General features: G+C 37.8%; 1 protein-coding gene across 1 annotated transcript in view; it reads right to left on the bottom strand.

Annotated features, from left to right (window-relative positions):
• The window catches only part of LOC117297774 (inactive tyrosine-protein kinase 7-like), a 55,297-nt gene that overhangs the window by 21,156 nt on the left and 9,843 nt on the right, over positions 1 to 24,298 (bottom strand). The window lies entirely within an intron of this gene.

Here is a 24,298-nt window from a genome sequence, read left to right as displayed (position 1 = left end):
ATAAAAAAGGTATAATTTGTTCCCCCAGACATCAACTTCTGACCCTGCTTCATCATACATGTGTACCTGTACACGTTTGTAATAATACACATTTGAAGCAGTTCTGAGTTCTGTGGTCCTTTTTCTATGGTTTAAACCAAGGGACCTTCTATTATAATTCCATACAGTGCAATATCACCATACATATCATCGCAGTATCAGGCAACCTATTATATCCCCCCCTTTTATTAGTCGTCTGTTTGCAGATTGGTAATTCTCAGAGTGATAGAGATAAGGATCTCCCTTGATACTGGCTGACTGGGTGCCATTGAACTTGCCTGAACCCAGTCAACCTTCACATACCACATACATCATGTGCATGGTTTGAGTTTGATAGCTCCATGGTTTGGGAAAGGGCTCAATGATCATAATTTGTGACCCGTTTTCACACAAAAAGTATAATTTTTAATATTTTAACAAAATGTGGATGATGGCATTTCTGTATTCAGTATAAAACGGTATCCAATACTAGGAGTTTTAACTTGATCGATCAAATCACCCATTCCAATGTATTCATACGCTCAACTTTTACATGTACTTTTGGTTATACACCTGCTGAAAACATATTGGGATGTTAGGCTTATTTTGTGGCAACAGGTCGCACTAAAACACATAAGGAAAATAACTATAAGGTGTTGATAATACAGAGTGTTTAAGGCGCTTCCTGGAAATAGTGAGAGATGCTGATGCCGTCTATGGGAACTGTGTTTCAAAAATCAGGGCCGGCCATTGAAAAAGACCTATGCATGTATCTTTGAAAAAGTGTTTCTGGAGGAATCATACGATCTTGGGTGGGTACATGTACTTTGATCGAGGTGTGCCTTTATTAATTCAAACTGCTTTCCATCTCATCACAATGGCATTTGAAACCCTCGGTATTGATCAGGTACAGAAAAGACAGCTTGAGGGTCTGCGCTGCCAAACGAAAAGGTTCAGCTTCAACAAGACCCAATGGTTCCCGGTTCCTTTAATCCAAGCAGCCGGGGCAATTACAAAATGTACCCAGGATTGAGTTACATCTGTATTACAGGGTCTTACATGTCCATCACAAACTGATGATGGGTGGAATATCAGAGAGAAAAAATGCTGACATTTAATAAGAGACGATCTTGCCCTGTGGTGACAACCCCCATCAATTGCATTGGGCTGTAGCTACAAATAATTTTTTAACAATGTGTTGTTGGTTTGAAAGGTTGTTTCTTTCTGTCGCCCGCTTACAATTTTGGCTCACATAGGATATGTACAAAGGCAACATACATCAAATAAATTCGAAATATATCTACATTTTGTACACACACACTTGTGCACTTCCATTAAAAGGGGCTTAGCGTGAACAAAGATAAATAAAAAAGGCTAAAAACTGATGGTATAAGTCTGACATTGACTTTAGAATCCTGTCTATATTTATTTAGATCCTCTTAAAAAAAAAATTGTATTAGACTAAGGGCCAACATTTCTTTTGCAACGCAGCTTTCAATATTATGCTTTGCATTCTTGGCACAGTTGTAGAACTTGGCATTATTAGATTATTACTCAAACCAATTATAAAGGGATGTGATAGGCTGTTTAAAAACAACCCTGAACTGTGAGCTCAAAGCATGAAAGAACGTGAAAGCTTGTGAGCGTGAAGCCTGCTGACATACAGTTATCTCTGGTTTTATCTTTGGTTTTATCTTGATTACTTTATGAATTTGATTTCTGTGCACAACATTTTTATTAAATGGGGCCAAGGTAACCTTCAAGGTGCCACATTATCTCCCCCGGCTTGCCCCGGAATCAGACTAAATATGTGTACATTGTGTTCCGATCGCCAAATGCATACTGAACAGTATTACTCGGTGTTGAGGATGATGAAAAAAACCAGTCAGTGTGCCCATTGTAATTTGTCAGAACTCCCATTCCCTGTCTTAACAAGAAGCCTAAAGGGAACCGCGACTTTAACTTCACACATTTTCATCTTCGCTGGCCGTTTTTCCTACACAGAACTCACTGCGCTGTATAATTCATTGCACAGCAACCTCCGTATTAAGTAGTGACTCACTCCAGAGAGATTCATTATGATAAATTGCGGGCTGCTGTCAGTTCCCAGTATTGTAGCTATAGCTTTCGTACTTAAAGGACTCTCTTTAGTTTGACAGACAAAATTAGTCAGGATTCTGCTCCGCTAAATAAATCATTGCAAACCTTTTCTTGTTTTGTTTGAAGAAAATTTATAACTGACACTGACACTTTATTTGTATGGTTGAAATGAATGGTCACATTGGATCTTTTGATAAAGGGAGCGTTATTGGATTTGGAGACCGCAAAAAATAATTCAAATCCTTCACTTTAAAATAAAGGCACAGTATACATTTGAATCTGTTTAATTGTTTTATTTTAAATGTATACATTAAACCTCAACTGTGTAAATTTGATTTCAAAAGGTGTCTTTTTGAGATATCGCTGACGCTGAATAATCCTCAATTGGACCACACAATCTCAGAAACAGTTCTTGAATGAAGTGATTTTGGATCCCTCTCTCTAAAACTACATTCCATTGAAATGAAATGTATCTCAAAATGTTCTACATTATCAACAGCTGCAGTGTTTCTTACCAAGTCAGTTCTTACATGTCTTATGGCTATTACTTTTTTGAGTAAGTACCAAAGGTATACCCTCCCTTTAAAGATGTAGACCATGCAACCTTCGTTCACAAACAGTGAGTGTGTTCATTCCAGGTCCTTCTGGCTGGCAGGCAATAAACTGCATTGATATTATGGGAAATTTTACATTTTGTGTCATATCCACATAAATTCAAGATTTATAAATGTAACACCTAAGACAGTTTTAAGACACACCTCTTTCTTCATATTAAAAAATTATACAAACCAGACTTTGCAATCTCCATAAAGAAAAGGATGTGTACACATCATGCATGCAGGAAGTCCAGACTATATATTATAATTATATCACACTTTTATTAATTTTTCTATTGAAAAGTAGAAGAAAAGGTCAACCACACTTAAACTTGCACAATGTTTTTCAATTTTCTGTTGAATTATTATTAAAGGAGAAAAAGAAGAACTCATCTGCAAGCATGCATCCAGAAAAAAAACTTCCACTTCATTAAATGTAAGTGATGATAAATTTAAGTGTTTTGTTTAAAATCAATTCTCTTTTGTGATGGGCTGAAAATTCACATAATGAAGCTTCACCAGTTCTATGAAAAAAGGTACAGACTCAATTACATCACTTGCTCCAAGAACCCCTCATTTATTTCCCTCCAAAAATATTCATCCTAATATTAACTTGAATTTTATGAGAAGACGCCGATGCATAAACCTGGTAACCCGAAACTAACTTCTACTTGATGATGATGATGTGGCCCATTGGTGATACAGTATACCCCACTGGGACGTCAGCAGGGTAGATGCGTTAACATACACTTCAATAGAAGTGTTCCAATGACTGATTGAACTACTAACTAGAGACTATGATATGCCCAGTCATTCTGCACCATCTGATGACTCCCATTACCATATCGCCACGCATGAGTGATCATGTAATACAGTTACTGTGTCACAATTGTTGAAACAATAAAAAGGGACCTCCCTGCCACAACCAATTATCAGGGACTGCAGATATGCCAGCTTCAAATTAAACGAATCAATCCGGCAGAGCGATTATTAATTAGGCCACAATGTCCATCAATTATCTTTGGCCTTAGTTATTATGGAAAGAGCTGTTTAAGTGTGGGGCTGGTGACAGTAATAGCCATCATTTTCACCTCCAGGGTAATCACAATATTTGAGAATGGTGGAAGGGTTTTAATGAAAAAGGGGCTAGATATTTGCCTCTTACCCTAAGGAAGGCTCTGCTAGGTTTACAGACGTGACATTAACTTCCACTCTGCATTCACACAACTGGTCATTTTGATGAGAAAGTGTCAACACCTGAAGCATTATTGCACAAAGCTCACAAGAAACTAGGCACGTTGTTGTGCATGCTATTTATTCATAACCAAGCTTGATACTTCCACAGAGGTTATGGCAATTGCCTCCATGCCGAAAGTTATTGCCTCAGTGTCCCCTTTGACAATTTCTAGTACAAATGTTCATTTCTGTTTAAGAACTGCACCTTGTCAATGAAAAACTACCATGCCCTTTCGAGAAGAAACTACCATAGGTCTGTGTTAAAATGAATATAAAGCACAATATTGTCAGTTGCATGCGTAATAACATGTAAGCCTATATTATGTGTGGTTATGTACGTACGATTGACAACACTTTTTGAGTTCATAAAACAAACCGTAGCATGTACATGTGTGACAATGGCGCTTTCGGAATACATAAAATAGATCATAAGTGTTAGACCTTGGCACTGAAAGAGTAAGGCCCGGTTCATACTTCCTGCGAATGCAAATGTGATACGAATGTTGACGTCACATTTTTGCAACAAATAATTCGCATCAGTTGAGTTGTGCTCAACTCTCTTGCTAGTAATATCGCAACGACAAATGTTGTGACAACGAGTTGTGACGTCAAATTCGTATCGCATTCGCATGAAGTATGAACCGGGCTTTAAGGCCTCGATTTTTATCATTGAGAGGGCAAGGCCATTTTTATTTTGCAAAGGGCACACCTCCATTAGAAAATGTTAAAGTCTATAGATGGGTAACTGTTGATAAGGCACATTAAAGCAAAGACCAGTGAAACAGAGGCAATTGCCTCCATGGCAATGCTTCATGGCTTCTGTTTAATGCCAGGGCTGATGACTTGAGAGGGGGAAAAAAACACACTTATGAAGGCAACACAAATATGGTTGTTATCAAACAGGAAAAATATTAAAATGTTAATCTTTGTTTGTAGAGCAGGAAGAAAACAGTGTGAAAGCAAACAATCCACTGTTTACATGAAGATAGGTTTAGCGTTTAATGGAAGCAACATCAGCCAGCCAGGTTGACAGGAGATGTATCTTCTTGATGACATACAGGTTTAATACATTGCAGATGGATGAGTCACCTGGTTACAATGATAATGGCTCATTGTAATGCTAAGATATGCTCTGCGTTTCTCCAACCAACATCCCACCATTGGGTAATAAATGCCATTCCTCTTGTCCATTAGTTAAAAAATACAAATCATTTTCTTGTCTGACTTAGTAAAAAGCACCGTTTATCAATTATAAGACATACTATTATAAATAATTGTTGATATTGACTATTGTTGTATTGACAATATTTGTACATTCTGGGTTGAACTGAGAAAATTTGACAGGAGCATTATTTCAACCTTACCGTCCTACCGTTTCAATTTTATTTTATTTTATGTACACATAAAATATGTTTGGGGTGTGTTGGTAATACATGTATATCATCATTGTCAGGGTTTCAAACTTTCCTGTTTCTGTAGTAAATGTCACCTTAGTCTGTAAGTAATAGTCAAAACTTCAGTTGCAGCAAAATAAATTCAGCATACAAAAAAATCATTTTCATTCCATTTACTTTCAAGACACTTCATGTAATTTATCCAAATATGTACATGTTTGCCTACTTGAATTCTGAACCCTCGTAGTACAAAGTGTATGCATGTTCACTAACTCTCAGTGTAAATAGTTTGTTCTTGGTGATCAGCCAATTTTCCATCCAGAATAAGTACACTTATGCCTTCTACATTACAGACAGGGTTAAAAGAGGACATTTTTACCTGTCAAGTCCTCAACTAAAGCTTCCTGGTAATAGTATTATAACAACCTACAGTCTCCTGTCAACTATACATGTTTTTTCTTCAAAACTGTCATCCCTCGGTGGACAGTTATAAGAGGCAGAGATTGTCTTGAGTTAATATTATTACAAGATGCTGATGATTCCGCTCTCGCCTCCAGGGATTTCATTGATTTTCCATTCTACCTTCTCCCCCATAAATAACAAGAATAATCAGAGAACTTTTATGGGCAGGAAAAATCTGTTGCTAGTGCTCTCCTCGACACTGAGTAAGATGGATAAAATCTCAGCGGGTGAAGTTGAATTCAAGTAAACATCCGACGGAATTGACGGAAATCCAGAAGTGAAAGTTGTTCTTGTGGATGTTAATGAAAATGAAAGCGGTTTGGGACTTTATGAGATCATTAGGTTTGTAAATAGGCCCTATAGGCTGGAGATGCTCATGTAAGAAAACTATTGTTGGAGACCAGTGTTCTCCCTAGGATTTTTCAAAACTGTAGGGCATCCTGGACCCATTTTTTTGGAAGTTTGGCCAACGACACTAAATTGAAACAAGGTCCTAGGAACAATTTACTAGTCAGTTTTAAAAGCCCTACTGAGCAATCTAAATGGTTTTACATTGATGATTTTTGTGAAATTGATTTGAACAAACCCCCCCCCCCAAAAAAAAAAAAAAAAAAAATAATTGTTTCTTGCATATTGACAACAATTTGCGTTGTGTCCTCAGTAACATAATATCCTAGTCAAATGTCCCTGATTCCAACACAAGTACAAATTATTCAAAACATGCCTGAATGAATTAACTCAACCCATCTTCAAAGGAATCCTTTAAATTAACAACATGTGTACAAGTATTTCAAACATGCACTTAAACTGTAGGCTGTAAACATTGAAGGTCTCTTAATACAAGACCTACGTTTAAGTTGTTTACCATAACATGTATATGTGTACACATGTGTACTTTGTACATAACTGTGCGCTGCACGGCCTAAATATTGATCGGAACAGGAACAAAAGATGATCCGTAAATCGGTCAACAGGGAGAGCACTCCAGCCGAGACTTTGCCATGTTGAACTTACTCTCAGAAAATGTGAAGTCTCTACTTTGATTTGGCATTCTATGAAAGTGTTAGCTTGAATCTTGAAGTACATGTGGGATATGAACTTGATGAAATTTAGAAATAGGGGGGACATCAACATGGTGAAAACTAGCCAAACTTTTTGAAGGATAGATTTACAATAAGGCTACATGTAGTTTGTGTATAATTTATTTTTAATAGCAGATTGCATGATGGTTTGACTTGCTGTTGCCATCAAAAAGTCGCACTTTCCCACATGTTGAGAGGCTTGTTGAGGAAGTATTTCATTACAGACATGAAAGGAGGAGTATAGGCTCTGAGAAGAAACGGTGTGATCTCAACTTTTCAAACAGTACTCTGCTTGTTTTTAGCAAAATGCTGAACTGTGGCTGCTTCAGGGGTTTGTAAAGTAGGAATGGAATTTTAAAATAGTAAACTGAATTTAGACAATATTTTTTTTAGTGTTTTCCAGTTTTCTATATTGTACAAATAGAAGGGAAAATTTTTTTTTTTTTTTTTGGGGGGGGGGGAAATTAAGCTGGCTGCAAAGTGTTCAAAAAATGATCTGTTAAAAAACACCATCTATAAAACAAAACAAGGTATGTGTTTATATCAAAGAGCAATACAGATGTGTCAGCATTCTCAGAAAACCTAACAAACTCGCAGAAGTTAGATGATGATTAAGCGATGATACAACACTCGCACTGTTGCCAGTAATGTTTGAAATGTCACCACGGTGCCCCTATGTACACATTGGCAGTTTGGCTGACAGAAGAAAAGAAATCATGTGCAAGATGTTTATTGACATATGACAAGAGCTGATGCCTAATGTAATAAAGTAATGAAATGTGCAGCTAGGATAGGCCCGTACATGTTTCTGTAATATCAACACTGTACAGACATCTTTAGAAAAACACATACACAATCTGTCACACCGCCCTAGTTTTGGAGCAACAATTGTGTACAGTATTGGGCACGGACTTGGAACGGAAGTATCTGCCAAAGCACATGAATTCGCTAAGCACAAAAAATGTCTTGCTTAGCAAAAATGGTTTACCAACCAAAATACACTGAAATGTATACACTAATAGTAACATAACTGGTACCCTGCAAATTTTCAGTGTTGTGTTGTGAAAGCAATATTTTAAACAGCAATGTGACATTGGGCCCATGAACTACATGTAGGCCATGGTATGTGTACAGTGAAGGCTAGCTTTTAAAATTTTCGAATGTTATAAGTATTTTTGTTTTAATGAGTATCGTTTTAAAAGTCAATACAAGAATGACATGACTGCATGGCATACACATAGTTTTTAAGCAAAAGTTGAGAAAAAGAAGAAGTTACATGTGTCAGTGCATTCACAATGTAGGCCTACATACATTGTAAATGACCTCAAACTTATCTCAAACTAATTAAATGAGGTTTCGTCCTTTTTTCTTCAACACTGACTAACATTTATAGACCCACCTCGCTTACATGTACCACCATGGAGGAAGCATGTACCAACACGCCTGGAGCTTTCAAGATGGAGTGAAAAGTCTAAACAACGCAACACCCCCATCATGGCTTTGGATGTTTTGTCCACAGCCCCAGACCTTGTTGATGTTTACCAGAGATCATGAATGCAACAGTTAGAAGCATTACAAAAGCCAACCGAGGATTACATCCGCTAAGGAAAGTGGAAGTTGGATTACAACAGGAGCAAAAAGAAGTCTCTCGGCATGCCTGTTGTAAGACTCTTTCACTCCGCCCTATAATTGCCGTCGATCTCTCCGAAGACATCTCAACTCTCAAGAAACTTGTATAAACAGCTTTTGTTCATTCATGAAGCTATTCATAGCTGATAAGGAGGAGGCTCGGCCAGTAGTCCAGACAGAGATACTGCACTCCAGACGTCTCAGTAATCATGAAGTGCAGGATATTTACAAATGGTGTACGTACACAACTACCCACATCAGATACTACAATGTATGTTGCAAAGTTTCATTTATGGCAATAATATTTTCAAAGGACAATCATTACCCTGGAAGCTCCAAACAGTTCTGTAAAATAACACTGTGCAGGGCTAGACACATAAAATATTGGTGAATATTGACCCTAAGTGGGTACATAAAATATACATAAAAACCTTAAACCTCCATTGTGTGACATGTACACATTCTTCTCGTCAAGCAAACAAGGATTCCTTACTGAGCAGTTAAAATGCGTTACACAAAGGTCTTTTAAAAAATAAAATCAGAGAGCATAAGTTAAATTTTTATTATTAATAAATTTGTTCTCAGCAGATTTTTAGTAGGATCAGAACAAATATTGAAATCCTATACAGTTTAAACCCTGGACAATGAATATGTACAGTTTGCTCACTGTATTATGGATGTATGTCTTCACCACTGATATGTAAATAATGTCTCCAGAAGATGCCAAGGGTCAGATATTGTTGTATACAAGAGAGAGGCCGGGTTCAATAAAAAAAAAGACATAAATCACATGGGGGAAAGTTTCAACTCAGCGTTGACTTTGCATGAGACGTTTTAACCTAGAAATGTGGGTCTCCTATGTACAATCAATGTGTAAACAAAAGATTTGTTTTTGAATCAACCAAACTCCCAAGCAACCTGACAATAAACAATTAAAGGGAGGGTATCTTAGGTTATTACCCAAAAACTTAAATTTAATTCAAAGAATTATTTTGTAAGAAGCAAAAATGCTCTGAGGATTGTGGTTCTAGAGAAAGGGATTCAAAACACATTCAATCAAAGAAGTGTTTCATGCATGACTGAAATCTTTTAAAGATAGTCTATTTCTAACCTCCATGATCAGTACTCCTGTCCAATTACAATATTCTTCCTGCTTGGACATGATCCTCTAAAAACATTTGGCCTTTTGAAATGAAATTTTCAAGTTTAGTTTCATTGTATATGCACAGCATAACAATAATCATTGGTTCCAAAAACCTTTAAAACACAAACATGTATCTCTTGTCCTTACTGTCACACGTTATATTCAAACCACGAGAAAGGCCACACAATTCCGCCCTCCTCCCAATCAAACCCACTCTCCGACACACAGAGAAAACTGGATAAGAAAATGTCATCCCAGTCTCGCCATGGGCGATATAGTGTGGAGAATCCATACAAGCGCAGACACTCAAATGAAGCCGCTGCTGCGGTGTACCGGTTGAGTCCATCATCAGATAGCACAAGGATTCCTCTCCGCTTACCAGGCAAAGGTCTCAAGATCATTTGAACGCCCCACGGGCATCAACCCCCATCACCTTCACCATTACAATGTAGTAGCAGAGGATTATGTTAAAGCATGGGCCCTCTACCTCAAGAGGGACCATAGACCGCTACAGAGGGTCCGTGGTGAAAACAAAATCACTTTGGAAGTGTGATTGCATGTAGGTTGCTTAAAAGGTTTGAGTACGTTTTGTACGACACAGAACACAGTGTCCACAGGTTTACAATTCGGTTTGAAGATAATGACGGTAGAAAGTTTCCCTTAAAAAATAACTTGCTGAGAGGTGCTGTATTTTTTTGAAATGAGTAGAACAATACCACAAAAATGAATTTTGCATAAACAAAATGTACAACGTATGTGACTCCTGAAAACATTACTCAGTGATTTTCACTTTTGACGAATGAATCAAAACTTTTAAAGCTAAATTATATTACATACACCTTTATTCACAGTGAGTAAGGATTCATGTCATGTCATAGAAAAAAAACATTCATCTGATCGAGTTCACACCTTTTTCCACTACATCATTTCACTTTGTCATGTGACATTCACATACCCTGAGATATGGAGTTCAATTTCATGGTAATTATCGCCACCATGTTCTGCTGTGCACGCGATGTCTCTCCTTTCTACTAATTTGCCATTCGCTGCTAGGACATCACTTTGGAACAAATCCTTGATAATCGTGCATGAGTCAGTTGTGCCTCAAGTATTTCTCAAATTCTTCCTGGGCAATTTTAACTTGCAAATACTCACGATAAAAGGCTGCTTTTAGCGAGCTTTGGCGAGGCCATGTCCATTTGATGCATTTTTCCTTGGGAAAATGAACGCTTGGGATGCTAACACTTGGCTTACTCCCAAGCAGTGAAGCTATGAAATTGTTTAATTTCCCCCACGAATATTCTCTGGAAAATTGGTCTTGTGTGGAATGGGGCTATTAACCCAATAGACCGATCCAGTAGGCTCCGCCCATGACGCACGTGTGAGCAAGAACATGTGGGGCTCTCCAATGCCTTTCTGCACAACTCTGCCGCGCGCGCCAAGATACGCACACGCATGTCGGACCTTATTTGTCGGACCTTCGTTGCGTTGTGATTGGTCAATACACAAAGGAGCGGAGCTTAATGGATCAGTCTATTCACCCGCCATCATCAATCGCTAAATCTTGCTGTATGCCAAATTCTGAGAGTCATATTCCCCTTGTGTTACCACTGGTTACCCTGGTGCATTTTAGGTGACAAGCGCATTTAGACGCCCACAACATCTTGTCCAATAACGACTGCTGCAATGAAAGACACAGGGATCTGATAGGCTGTTGTGCGCAAAGCGAGAACACACGTGAGCTCGAAAACTTGCGAGCATGAAGCCATAATATGGATATTTAAAAGCCCTACTCTGCAATCTGGACTTCAGGTTAAAACCGGGGAAATCACATCCCTGGGTAGACCACGCCCCCTTCCCCAGTTTAAGTGCAAGAGGTCAATAGCTTACCTTTTTTTGTATATTTGTTGGTTCAAAAGTTAACTGACCAAGGATGGACCTCATCTCAGCAAATGCCGCATTCCATCGGTTTATTTTGTTGTTATGTCTGCAAAAAGCCCTTAATAAGTTATGCGACTACACGCAGGAATTTCACTACATCATGGACTCTTTTTTTTGTACAGGGCTGCAGTGATTCACTTGCCATTGATCATGCTGTTGTTAATGACAGAAACATCATAAAAAACAGCAACTTTTTTAGAGAACAGCAAATAAATTTAATAAATAGTATTATCAAACAATAAACTGTCTTTTTATTTCTTTGTGGCAAAGTTTCTTTCAAACTCACACATTGTGATCTGATGACAAAGTGCTTTTTAAAGTAATACCTGAAAATTTGATTGCAGTTAACATAACATAAATCAAAGCTGACAGACAATGTTATCATTTCAGAATACTGCAGTGGGGTCACCTTTTTTTATAATAACTGTAAAACCACAAAATCAATGTCTGACATTTCTTCTTTAATCCATATGGAATAATTGAAAATAAATAGCAACAATTGTTCACTGTACAGTGTACATGTATGACTACGCCATACAAGACAAAACACCTCCAGATGTTTTTGCTATAAATTATTCTGTAATTTAACTGTCCATAACAAATTAAAAAAAAAACAGTTTGAATACATGACGTGAGTTCTAGGAAATCTGATGAACTAAAGTTTTATGTTTCGACATATAATATGTGTTAATGCAAGACAGTGAAAACCCTTGTGCCATTTGCTAGGATCCTTCCTCACTCCAACAAAATCTTACCCCTTTTATGGTTTACTACAAAACACACACTGTTAGACTATTGTCTGATCCCACGCATGTAAAGACAAATTAGTTTACGGGCCTGGAATTTCATCTTTGAGAGGGCAAGGCCATTTTCATTCTGCAAAGGGCACTTCCATTGGAAAATCTTAAAGTCTATGGAAAACTTCTGGGCCAAAACCAGGAGCAACAGAGGCCATGGCTTCCATGTATATCCTGACCCAAGTTTAATGTCAGTCCCATCATATACATAGAGGTCAAGGCCTCTGTTGCCCCTGGCTTGGTGCCCCTTTGAAAGTTTCCCATGAACATTTAAGATTTCCCACTAGAAGTTACAACTGCCCTTTGCCAAATGAAAATGGCCTTGCTCTCTCTAAGATGAAATTCCAGGCTAGCAGTCCTAAGAATCGAACAAAACAATCATGCCATTTGATTTTGATGGGTAACAAGCAGGACGTAGACGTTCTCTGTAAACATGGCGTAAAGACTGATTACAATCTCTCTGTGGCTTGTTAAACTCCCGCTCCAATTCCAGAGTTCCCAGTCTTTGAACAGAAATCATTATTAATCCTTAAAATGGTCATTTACATGAACCATTCACTGTGGCCAGTGAAGTATCTACTAATGGGAATCCGGGCATACAAATCCTATGCCTTTGTTATAGGCCTAAACCATGAATGCATTATATAGTCTGGATGACTCACAAAGCACTTTCTCTCTCCGATTGGAAATAAAGATAGCGGCTCGTTTCTATAATATCACCGCTACCCAATTAAAATGTAGCATGGCGACTGATGAGGTACCGACTACATCTCTTGCACGCATGTGGCAAAGCGTGCCAGTGATAAATCATTCATGACTACCCATCCAACATGCACCAGAAACGAGAGACAGTACCTAAAGTCTGGCTCTCCAGTTTCCAGAAGTAGAAGTTGCCCAACAAATCCTCTCCCAAATCCGATGGGAATTTCAGATGGTCCAGAAAAAATGCGATTGGACTTGGGGCCAGCAGACACAACTTGACTGTGCACGTCTTGGGTTGATCTGCCAGATGTGGCCAGATCCTCTACATGTCACATTCACAGCTGTATGCTCTGAATTGTCAAACCTCCGGCAAACAGATTCACAGAATAATTCTACAAATTTCGTCAAAAGTGAATACACTTTTACCTCAAGATGTTTATGCAGAGCATTCTCAATTCGAGATGTACATACAACGTTACTCTTTTCGCAGAATATTATTAAGCAACTGGTTTTATTGATCAGATCTTTTCACTCATTAGGTGTTCACAATCTCTCTGATTTTTAGTGAAGCTCAAAAAAAAATTGAAACTTATCATATTGATGTTACCTTCTACGTAACTTAAAAGTTAAAAAATCTTATGATATAGCTGTCAATAACAAGAACTGAAAATTTAGTTAACAAAAATTTAAAAAATCCGTTGAGCAAAACAATTAATTTGTTGTACTATGTTGTTACAGTAAAACATGGTACAGCTTCCACAGACAACATAACTGAATTCCTAAAGCTGATGGCCATGGTGATGGTGTACACTAGGGCGAAGTATTGAACACGGACAATTCACTACAGGATTTGTTCTGTCAGAGTTTGCTCTGTAAGAACTGTGGGAGAACTTGAACAACATATTGTAATTTCAACAACAGCTCAAGATTGCGCATGAGTCTTTGTACTTGCTAGTGCTGTTTATACTACAAATCAGGCTATATTATATGCCTTGTTAATTTTGGGGTTCAATCCCCAATTTCGATTTTGACCATCTTGCTGTATTTCCTCAACCAGGGATAACAACTGATGCAGACAACCTGAATGTCTGTGCAGACAGACAGGTGGAGAGAGTTAGTTTACTGTGTTCACATGTAATCGAGCAAGCTGCACAGCAATCAGTCGCTCAGAAGGCAATGCAAATGTGTTTTTATTGAGGACTTTGTTATACCATGGGTTATACTCTCCTTATTTATTAGCAGGAATTTCATTTGAAATCAAATTTTTGGGGTTGGTCAACAAAACATTTATCGTTTGTGGTCATGGTGGTATACTAAATCCATGCATGAAAGATGTACCAGAAGCATCCTTTGAATAGTGGATGTACTGTAAACTTGGGTGTGATCCCTGGCAAATTGTAAATTCAGCATGAAATTCAGTCTTTAATTATTTTTTTTAACACGGCAGCTCACTTGGTTACAAGTTGCATTGTTTCTGACTGCCACCCCGAACAATCATTTTGACAAAATAGGCTAGACAGCTCAGTGGTAGAGTGCAAGCACGTCAATCCGGAGGTTGTTGGTTCAAATCCCGCTCTGGTTAACTATTTCTTTGATCAACCCAAAAATGTGACAAGCACAAATGCTGCCAGAAATGTACAAACCAAATTGAATGAAAAGAATGCCAACTGTCTGAGAAACTTTCCTTTTTTTTCTTTTCCTTTTTTATTCCATTATGCAAAAAAAAACATACAAATACAAAAAAATCACCGAAAAAGCAAACAACAGGATTAAACACAAATGCCTAAAGGGCAGTAAACAAGCAAACCACGGACAGAAGACAAAAGAGAATGGACAACAATGACCAAGGACTAGACAGTGCCAACTAGACATCTACACACCAGATAAACAAATATAAACCGGGCAGAAAATCCTAATTAAAACATATTAACTCATTTTTTGTTATGGTGATCGAGTGATCCATTTCTCGTTGCTATGGCTTTTTCTGTTTTAAAATAAGAATAAACAAACTCTTTAAACGCAATGATTGATAGAAGAGGCACTTCTTTACACTTATTGTTAAAAATGAATTTTTTCGCCAAAATAATGATAAAGGAGATGAGCTCTTTCCCTGGGGAACTGTCTGAGAAACTTGTGGTACCACTTTGTGGCATAAAAAGAAAAGTCACAGTCGGCCACCGTCTGCACTCAATAAGGGACCCCTCTTCAACACCTAAAGAAGGATTTCAAGAAAATCTCAGAGTCCTTGATCTATGAACCCAACGCTTCCTCGCCTCTACCAGAAGGAGGTCCAAAACTACCCATTCAAAGCTGGCATTGAGGGGTGTCAAACTCAAAGGGGGAGAAAGCCATGTATGTGTTAGATTGAGTCCACTCAGGCCAATTTGTTGAGCTCGACTGGTGCTATGATCTCTAGTCCTGACAACAACAAAAACCCAGTCTGCCTATGGACCACCGATCAGAGTATCCATGGTTGGAAATCCCACCACAATCACACGGTGTAAATGGACCGGAAAAGGTGAGGACAATGTAGGGATTTGTGAGAGAGAGAGAGTTGGCTAGACTGCATGTAGTTTTGTAGCTCAGCAGTACCATTAAATGTCTGTGGGCTCAGCAAAAGAACATTGTTCCCCTTAAATTGCCGTTTTGGTTCCTCTTTTTATGTATAACTATAAATCAACTCCATGAAAGCTGCATGGGTGGAGTCATGCCAACAGAATTTATTTTTTCTCTGAATGAATTTTTGGCATAATGTTTTTAAAATGGAAAACCAAGCAAAAACTTTCACAATATATCTTGGACAATTCATAAAACAACTTGCAACAGTGTTTATCAAATACAACTGGTAGACGTGAGATAATATCAGGATCCCGATGACTCATTTTTTTCTTTTAATAAACTATAAACTACCCAATTCATTTGCATTTTATTTCACGCAATACTCTAAATAAAAGCTGTTGAAAATAACTGAGTCAAGTTAAAAATGTTTGAGTCGAATCGGCCAAAAGATTGATCGAGCATCTTCATAATCAATTAAGAAATTTGATTAAAGTTTGAAACCATCGGCTATCAACACAGAGGGGGCCTACCCCCCCGATGTACTTTCACAGGAGTAAACAGAAAAACAAAATCTAAGTTTGAAATGACTTCATTGTACTGTGATGATGGTTTGCCTCACTTTCTGGCAATTCAGTTAAGGTTCTGTCCACACATCAAGTTTGATTGAGAATGACATAGAGTCTGGTGAAGTAACTTCTCTGGGATGTGAGGTTCATTGTACCGCCCCTCATCTAAAGAGGGGCTTTGTGTACTTTCAGTGGAATATCGTTTTATAGTACTACGTTTGAAACATTTTCTTGCAGAATGATTTGACATTTGAAATACTGACAAATCGCTTTATTTATGTTTGTCATGTAAGCATTTTAGCACATAAAACAACCTGGACCACTGGGGCTAATTACACGGATCAGTTCTTACTCATAGTCATAACAACATAGTTATAGGGTGCTACATACTCCTAAATAGCTGAGATAGTTTTGGGAATGTATACCTATGTAAGTCCTGATGAACAGGGGTGTAATGGTGCAACTGCAAGGCACTTTGGCACAAAGTTAAAAAGCCCCTCATCATTTATCAACACCTAATAACTCTCTGCTTAGAAGAACTCGGCACCCAAACTGCTGCACTTGTTTATGGTGGTAAAAAAACAAATTCTTTGGTCCAACAAAACCACACATGCTATGAGATTTTGATGGGTTTGATGTGGTTTCGGACTAAAAGCTAAACGAAAAAAAGCACAGGAAAAAAAAAATCCAAAGTTGGCTTTGGGCATGTTCACCCACAGTATAATTGCATTCTGCAACAGATGAGTTTGAGCATTTGACCACCACTACAAGCTTGCTTCGATGACAAGAGTTAACCTACAATCCTACATTGTCCAGCAGCTGTCAATTTAATTAAATATTCCAGATAACAAAAATAAAACACAGGATTTTGAATCATGTAGGCCATGTAAATTAACACTGCCATATGGATGTGCGCAGCATGCAACGCATCACGCTTCCAGCAAACTTTTGTCATCCGTCAACCCGATAATCTTTCTGAACTAACTTGAAAATAAGAAAAATACGCCATGATGATAACATCCGAGATTTTGATATGAAGCCCAAAACAAGGAGTCTCTACATATATATTGTTTTCCTCCATGATTCGTCTATCAATACATCCAATCTGTGGGATGTGTTAAAGCTTGATGCAGACTGTCTACTACAGAGTGGAGGGAAGGGGATGTTGCCATTTCCACTGTGAACAGATGACATCTCCACACTGTATGTTCAATATTACCTACGTTGTTGATGGACAGACACCTCAGGCTTGCTGGGGGATGGATATTTGTTTTATCAGGGAGTGGGTTTATTTCACTACTCTTGGTGCCAGCCTAGACAATCTGGCCACCTATGGATACAGAATTAATTTTAGAATGTAGATGTATCGAGGTTTTAATGTTGTGGTTTATTGTCTCCCAAGTTTACAAAACAAACAGTAGTTCTTTTAACACTACTGAGCCAATTCCAAGGAAACAAAACCCCAGGAAATTCTTGAAGAATTTCCGAGTCCTATTATTATCTAAATCCCCCTAATGAGGTTTTTATGCACCAATAACACATATCGTCCAATGATGATAAGCCTTCTTTTGCCCCATTGAGTGCACCATTGGAAAATGTGATGTCGTACCCAAGGATAAATAAATTCAAGTGCAAAAAGTTCAAACATTTTTTTCCAGGAAATTTGTTTTGTGTGAAAGGTCACTTATCTCGTAAAAATTTGCATAAAACTGATGAATCACAATACATACCAATGGTACGATTGTACATGTAGGCCCATACATTGTACCAGGGAGGTAGGAATACACGTGAACACACCATGCTGTAAATCATGGCTGACAACACACAAAGGTCTTGATCCACTCACATTTTCTCACATTTTCTCACATTTATACCAGTAGTCATGACTGTGTGAAATAACTTGTCCATGTTGTAATGTCTGGCAGGATGTCAGACTTGTCGGGGACCACTGCTGTGCCTATACAAATAAAACATGTAACTGAGCTCTGAAATTGCCCAAAGGAACGCACCAAGTTGGAATCATGAGTGGGAGAGACAGACCCATTTTTTGCCAGACCCAGATTTGCATATTACATACATGGTGTAAAGATGGTTATGGTGTGAACAATTCCCTTAAAGGCAGTGGACACAATTGGTAATTGTCAAAGACAAAAAAAAGCCTTTACAGTTGGTGTATCTCAACATATGCATAAAATAACAAACCTGTGAAAATTTGAGCTCAATCGGTCATCAAAGTTGCGAGATAATAATGAAAGAAAAATAACCCTTGTCACACGAAGTTGTGTGCGTTTAGATGGTTGATTTCAAGACCTCAAGTTCTAAATCTGAGGTCTCGAATTCAAATGCGTGGAAAATTACTTCTTTCTCGAAAACTATGGCACTTCAGAGAGAGCCGTTTCTCATAATGTTTTATACCATCAACCTCTCCCCATAACTCGTCACCAAGAAAGGTTTTATGCCAATAATTATTTTCAGTAATTACCAATAGTGTCCACTGCCTTTAAAAGATAGTTTTACCTGAAATGCTATATGGTTTGGAGTAATGAGTGAAACATTTAGTCTTTATCTCACATGTCTAACACTTCATGTTTGAAAAAAGTGAAAACATAATGTGGTCTTTCACTGTTGTTATCTCGATTCCAATGACAAAATGAGCTTTCACGTACAGTGTGTATGTTGGGCGACACAAAGTGTAGGGGGGCCTAAATATTTGTATATATATATGACGATCTCCTTAATATTCTTCCCCCGTCTTTTGCTGTGATCATTCAGATTATACTATTATACACATAATGAATGTTTATGAGTGCAATGGTGCGAATATGTTCATGAGTTGAAAGATGGAATGTTCTATTCAACGAGGCGGAGCCGAGTTGAATGGAACATTCCAGCTTTCAACGAATGAACATACTCGCACCATTGCACGAATGAAAAACATTCATTATTTGTTTTATATAACATCCAAGTAGAACTTTGTCATTTTGATTGAAAGATACAACTTTCAAAACAAACAATTTCAACTGTAGAAGCCGAATGCTAGTAATTTTACTATGCCTTCTTGCAGTAACACCTGCTGCGTTACCAAAGACACGCGCACGCAGTGATGTTTTTACTGAGCTTTTTCGTTCCATCCGAAAAGTACCATTGCACGCTGCCAGCGTGCCAGCGTGCAATGGTACTTTTCGGATGGAACGAAAAAGCACGGCGAGTGACTCAGCGTGCAATGGTACTTTTATTTGCTATCACGTGACGGACAATCCTCCAATCAAATGGCAAGGATCTGCTTGGGTGTTATATTAAATGTATTATAATATACTCTTCTTATTCTCACAATAAAAATAATAATAGTCCCTGATAAACACACAAAGAAGAGACCCATGTAATTTCTGATTATTGTTAGCTTTCATTACTAAAGATTAAGAAGATATTTTTGTGAAAGGAAATAATTGTACTTAATGAAATTAAATCAGTGTCACACAGTGAATGGGTTACAAATCTACAATTTTAAAACTTGGCTAGAAGATTTCCACGAATTTACCGATGCCTACTTGATCCAGCCAGTACCAATTATTCTCAACACACACGGATCTGCAAAATCACACTATACGCCAAACAATAGAAAACACTTGCAGAATGATTCTTGTTCTAAAAAGGCTGCGGTTAAAAATGAAGCCCCTTCAGGGACTAGCGGCCTTTGAATTCTTGAGTGAAGGGATTTAGGAGGGTATTGTAACCAGTTTGAAGGTATAAACATCAAGGACCATGTGGGATGATTGATGGTTTGTAGCTTTGAACTGTGAAACGGTGACCCCTCCACATAGCCTGTGATTCACACATCTTATCTTGAGACATGTAGGCTAACTTTAAGTTTTTAATAACTCCTAATACTAGTAGAAAATTTGGACTATCTTTGTGAAATCGACCCATGCCATTAATCAAGGGGTACATGTACAGTATTCAGTGATGTTTAATGGTCTGGTTTGAACACTTGAAATAACTCCATACACTGATCTTTGCCCAAATGGTTATCATGTTTCCTATTGGCTTTTGACCCTCCAATCTGCTAAGGCCATCATTTAGTGTCAAAATATGGTTAGTAAATGATTTGTGCTGTCAACAACAACTGTTCAGACATTTTAAAAGTTCTGTAAATGAGACCTGTGGTTTCAAGGACAGAGTGCAAGAATAGTGCAGGCCTCAAATTAACCAACAGCACCCATTTGCATAGGTGCCCTGTACTTTTGCTGTGGTGCCCTTTGCAAAGTCACTGTTATATCAGAGGAAAATTGCTGTGCTCTTTGAAGAACGAAATTCAAGGCCTTATTGTAATAAATAAAATAAAAATAAAAATGAAAATTGCATTCCTCAAGAGAAAGAGAATAGGATACAAATAACGAATGTTTATGAGTGCAATGGTACGAATAATTATGTTCATGAGTTGAAAGATGGAATGTTCTATTCAATGAGGCGGAGCCGAGTTGAATGGAACATTCAAGCTTTCAACGAATGAACATATTTGCACTATTGCACGAATGAAAAACATTCATTATTTTATATAACATCCAAGTAGATCTTTGTCATTTTGATTGGAAGATACAACTTTCAAAACAATCAAAGCGTAGGCCTACAATTTTTAATTGTGAAATTACACCGGGTCTCACAATGTGCGTTCTGTTCAGCTATTTTGAGACACGCAGAAGCCGAATGCTTGTAATTTTAACAATTTTAACACTGCTGCGTTACCAAAGACATGAGCACGCAGTGACGTTTTTACTCAGCTTTTTCGTTCCATCCGAAAAGTACTATTGCACGCTGGCAGCGTGCAATAGTACGCTGGCAGCTTGCAATAGTACGCTGGCAGCGCATAGTACTTTTCGGATGGAATGAAAAAGCACTGTGAGTGACTCAGCGTGCAATGGTACTTTTATTTGCTATCACGCGACGGACAATCCTCCAATCAAATGGCAAGGATCTGCTTGGGTGTTATAAGATATGAAATAATGTCAAAGTCTAAAAACAGGAACACGTATAAGGCCTATTTGAAGAGCCTAAAACCACAGACTGCTTACTTTGGTTGCTGCATACAACATAAACTATTTGGTTGTTTCAACCAAAATATGATGAAACTTTCACAGGTTGGTTAGAATGGTGTTTTATGAATACTTTAGTGGATGGACACAAATCTATCCTTCCAAACCAATTGATACAATAGATAGGCCCTACCTAGATAGTAAACACACTATGCACAAATTTGAACCGTTCACAACAATTAATTAGGAAATAGTCATTCAAGAAATAATTGTGTTCCTTTAAAAGACTTTTTTTTTTTTAAATCTCACGAAAAGGACAAAACAATGAATCCATTCAAAGAGTCTTGAAAATGATAGAAAATCAATGAGCACTTTCCGTTAAGAAAACAAGCTCCACTTTAACAGTGTGGCGTTGTTTCTTCAACTGTCCATCACTCAGGGCGAAATTATCCAAATTATCTCTGGAATAATTCAGAGAATTTTATAAATCTCTGCCCGAGGGTATATTGATATCAACAGTGCAACTGAGGAACTAGTAGGCCTTTACATTACATGTACAATAATTGCTCATTTTTTTTATTAATGTATAAAGTTCTGTAGACCTAAGGGTTTTTATTCGATATTTGGACATGAAACCTTTCTTCAGGCATTTGGAAACACAATTCTACACAACAGGGGTGTTTTACCCCTATTTATTATTTTCTTGCAACTTCGATGACCATTGAGCCTAAATATTCACAGGTTTGTTATTTTATGCTTGTTGGAATACACCAAGTGAGGATACTGGTATTTGACAAAATACAAAATATACTATGCCATACGTTTGGTAATCACTCTTGGAATTAATGGCAATCAAAACCTACTTAAAAGTAAAGGAGATTCAATAGTATAAAGCACTTTGGGAATTGAAAATAATTTAACTTTGAAGTAACGTGGCTCATAAATGGAGAAATATATCACTTTTTATCGGCACAAATTTGAATCTGAGAAGCGTAACTGACAAGAACGTCTATCAGATTGTGTATTCCACGGGTTATACTTCCTGCATGGCCATACTTGCTCCGGATTTCCTGCGATATCTCAAAAACGCTTGAAATGAAGTTTTCACAATTTACCTTTAAAAACAAAAGGTATACCCTGCCTTTAAGAACGTTGCACAGTAGTTATATTGTGTTTCTGCTGGCTCACAGCATCATAGATATCTCTTGTCACTGTGGATAATTGAGTTGATAAAGACCAGCCCTATCACTCCATGAGGCCACCATACCAACGTCTATTTACTAAAGCCTTTCTGATTCACAATGTAAAGCTGTCTTGAATAATCACAATATAGAAGAAATTTATCAGGGACATGGTGTGTAAAACCACAGAGCACGGACAGTGTTGCTTTATAGTAAAACATTGTAAACAGTCAAACATTTGTAAAAAGTCTGTATTTGTTCTGTATTTTTTTTAGTAAATTGCCCCACAAGGGCGTATTGTTTGGAGGTGTTTGCTGTTTTGTTATTGTTGTTGTTTGTCTTGATTTGAGGGTGGGGAGGTTTAATGCCATCTCATCTCAAGTACGCCAATCCGGTTTTATGGTTTCCATTCCCCCTATGACCTGGTATGATGGTCCAGGACCTAAGGGCTCATGCAGGTCACAGGGACTTGAATGTAAACCGGTCCTCACACTGGTCTCTCCAGAATTAATCCGACAGACAAGGTTATACAGGATTATCCTGACAGACACAAAGGACGGATTTGCTAATCCTGATCCCTTTTAAAGAGGTCAGTAGTTCCGGATGGACGGTCTGGGGTTTTTCCTTAGCCAGATTAACTGTTCTCAGCCACAACTTCTCAAAATGTTAGTTTTACAGTTAAAGAAGTTTAAAGCAGTTCACTATTTGTTGTTGTATACCGGGTAACACTACGAAGTGAAAGAGTCAAATTTCCACCGCAAAGACTGTCATTCAATATTGAGTTCGGTTGAGGAAAGCTACAGCAATAGGAGATCTACCTCCACGGTCGATTAAAAGCATTCGTTTAAAAGTAGAACAAAATTAATTTATAAAAATTAAATCACAACTTCCAGAGACAGTAATTTTTTAGGGTACTGTAGTACTTTGGTGCCAAAGAAAATGATATATTTTTTTAAGAAAAATACAGCATTATTTGTTTAAAAAGAAACAAGGGTATGAATTCAGATAAAACTCTGTAAATTCTAATTCTAATGTCCACAATGTATTTGAATGACTTCATTCTCATAATGAGAAACTGAGTCTCCTACTCAAGAAACATTCCCACTTTCCATATTTGGCCAGAACAAAAAAATGTTGGCAAGAAGTAAGAGCATGCAGCAGCTGGCTTCAAAGAGCAGCGGTAATGTTTATTTATGCTCTGTACCAAAACACATTGCACTCCTTACACTACACTGTTAATGACACAGCCATACACCACTCTCTCAGGCTGTATACAAATCTAGCCAGTACTGTGTTAGGTCTGTCAAACAAGCCCGTGGCAGTCTCTTTTTATTATGCAGTGTAAATTCCACAGGAATTCAGGGAGGTTGAGAAAGAGAGAAAATCATGAAATAACAAACAGCCTTGAAGGATAGACTGATATATACATGTACCAGCGCATAATAGCAACTCATTCTCTCTTCTTGGCCCAGGCACAACGCTCTGGGGCTACGGGATTCCAAGTGTGTGTGATACATCTCCTACTGCTAAGATATGTCGGTAGGGCGGTCCAGAGCAGAGCAGGGTCGGAGTACGGAGTTTAATGCAAGAGAACTGGGCCACTTAAGTCCTGTCTGGGCCCTTGAATAAATACTGTAGTGTTTTAGTTATCTGCCCCAGCTAAGAATCGCAAAACTATATATACATCATGTTATGATTTTATGATTTAAAAGGAATACAACAATAATTTACTTCGATTTGATTCAGATAATCATTGTCTTCATTGTTTTCTACAGAAAATGTAGGTCTATCATCAGTAATCAGTTTATTTCAAGGAATTTCTCATTTACATCAAAAGATTAAGAACTAAACATTTCAATCA

The sequence above is a fragment of the Asterias rubens genome, chromosome 1, assembly GCF_902459465.1.
Source record: "Asterias rubens chromosome 1, eAstRub1.3, whole genome shotgun sequence".
Lineage (NCBI taxonomy): Eukaryota > Metazoa > Echinodermata > Asteroidea > Forcipulatida > Asteriidae > Asterias > Asterias rubens.
The sequence above is the reverse complement of the archived record's forward strand: the minus strand, read 5'-3'. Positions and strand labels throughout refer to the sequence as shown.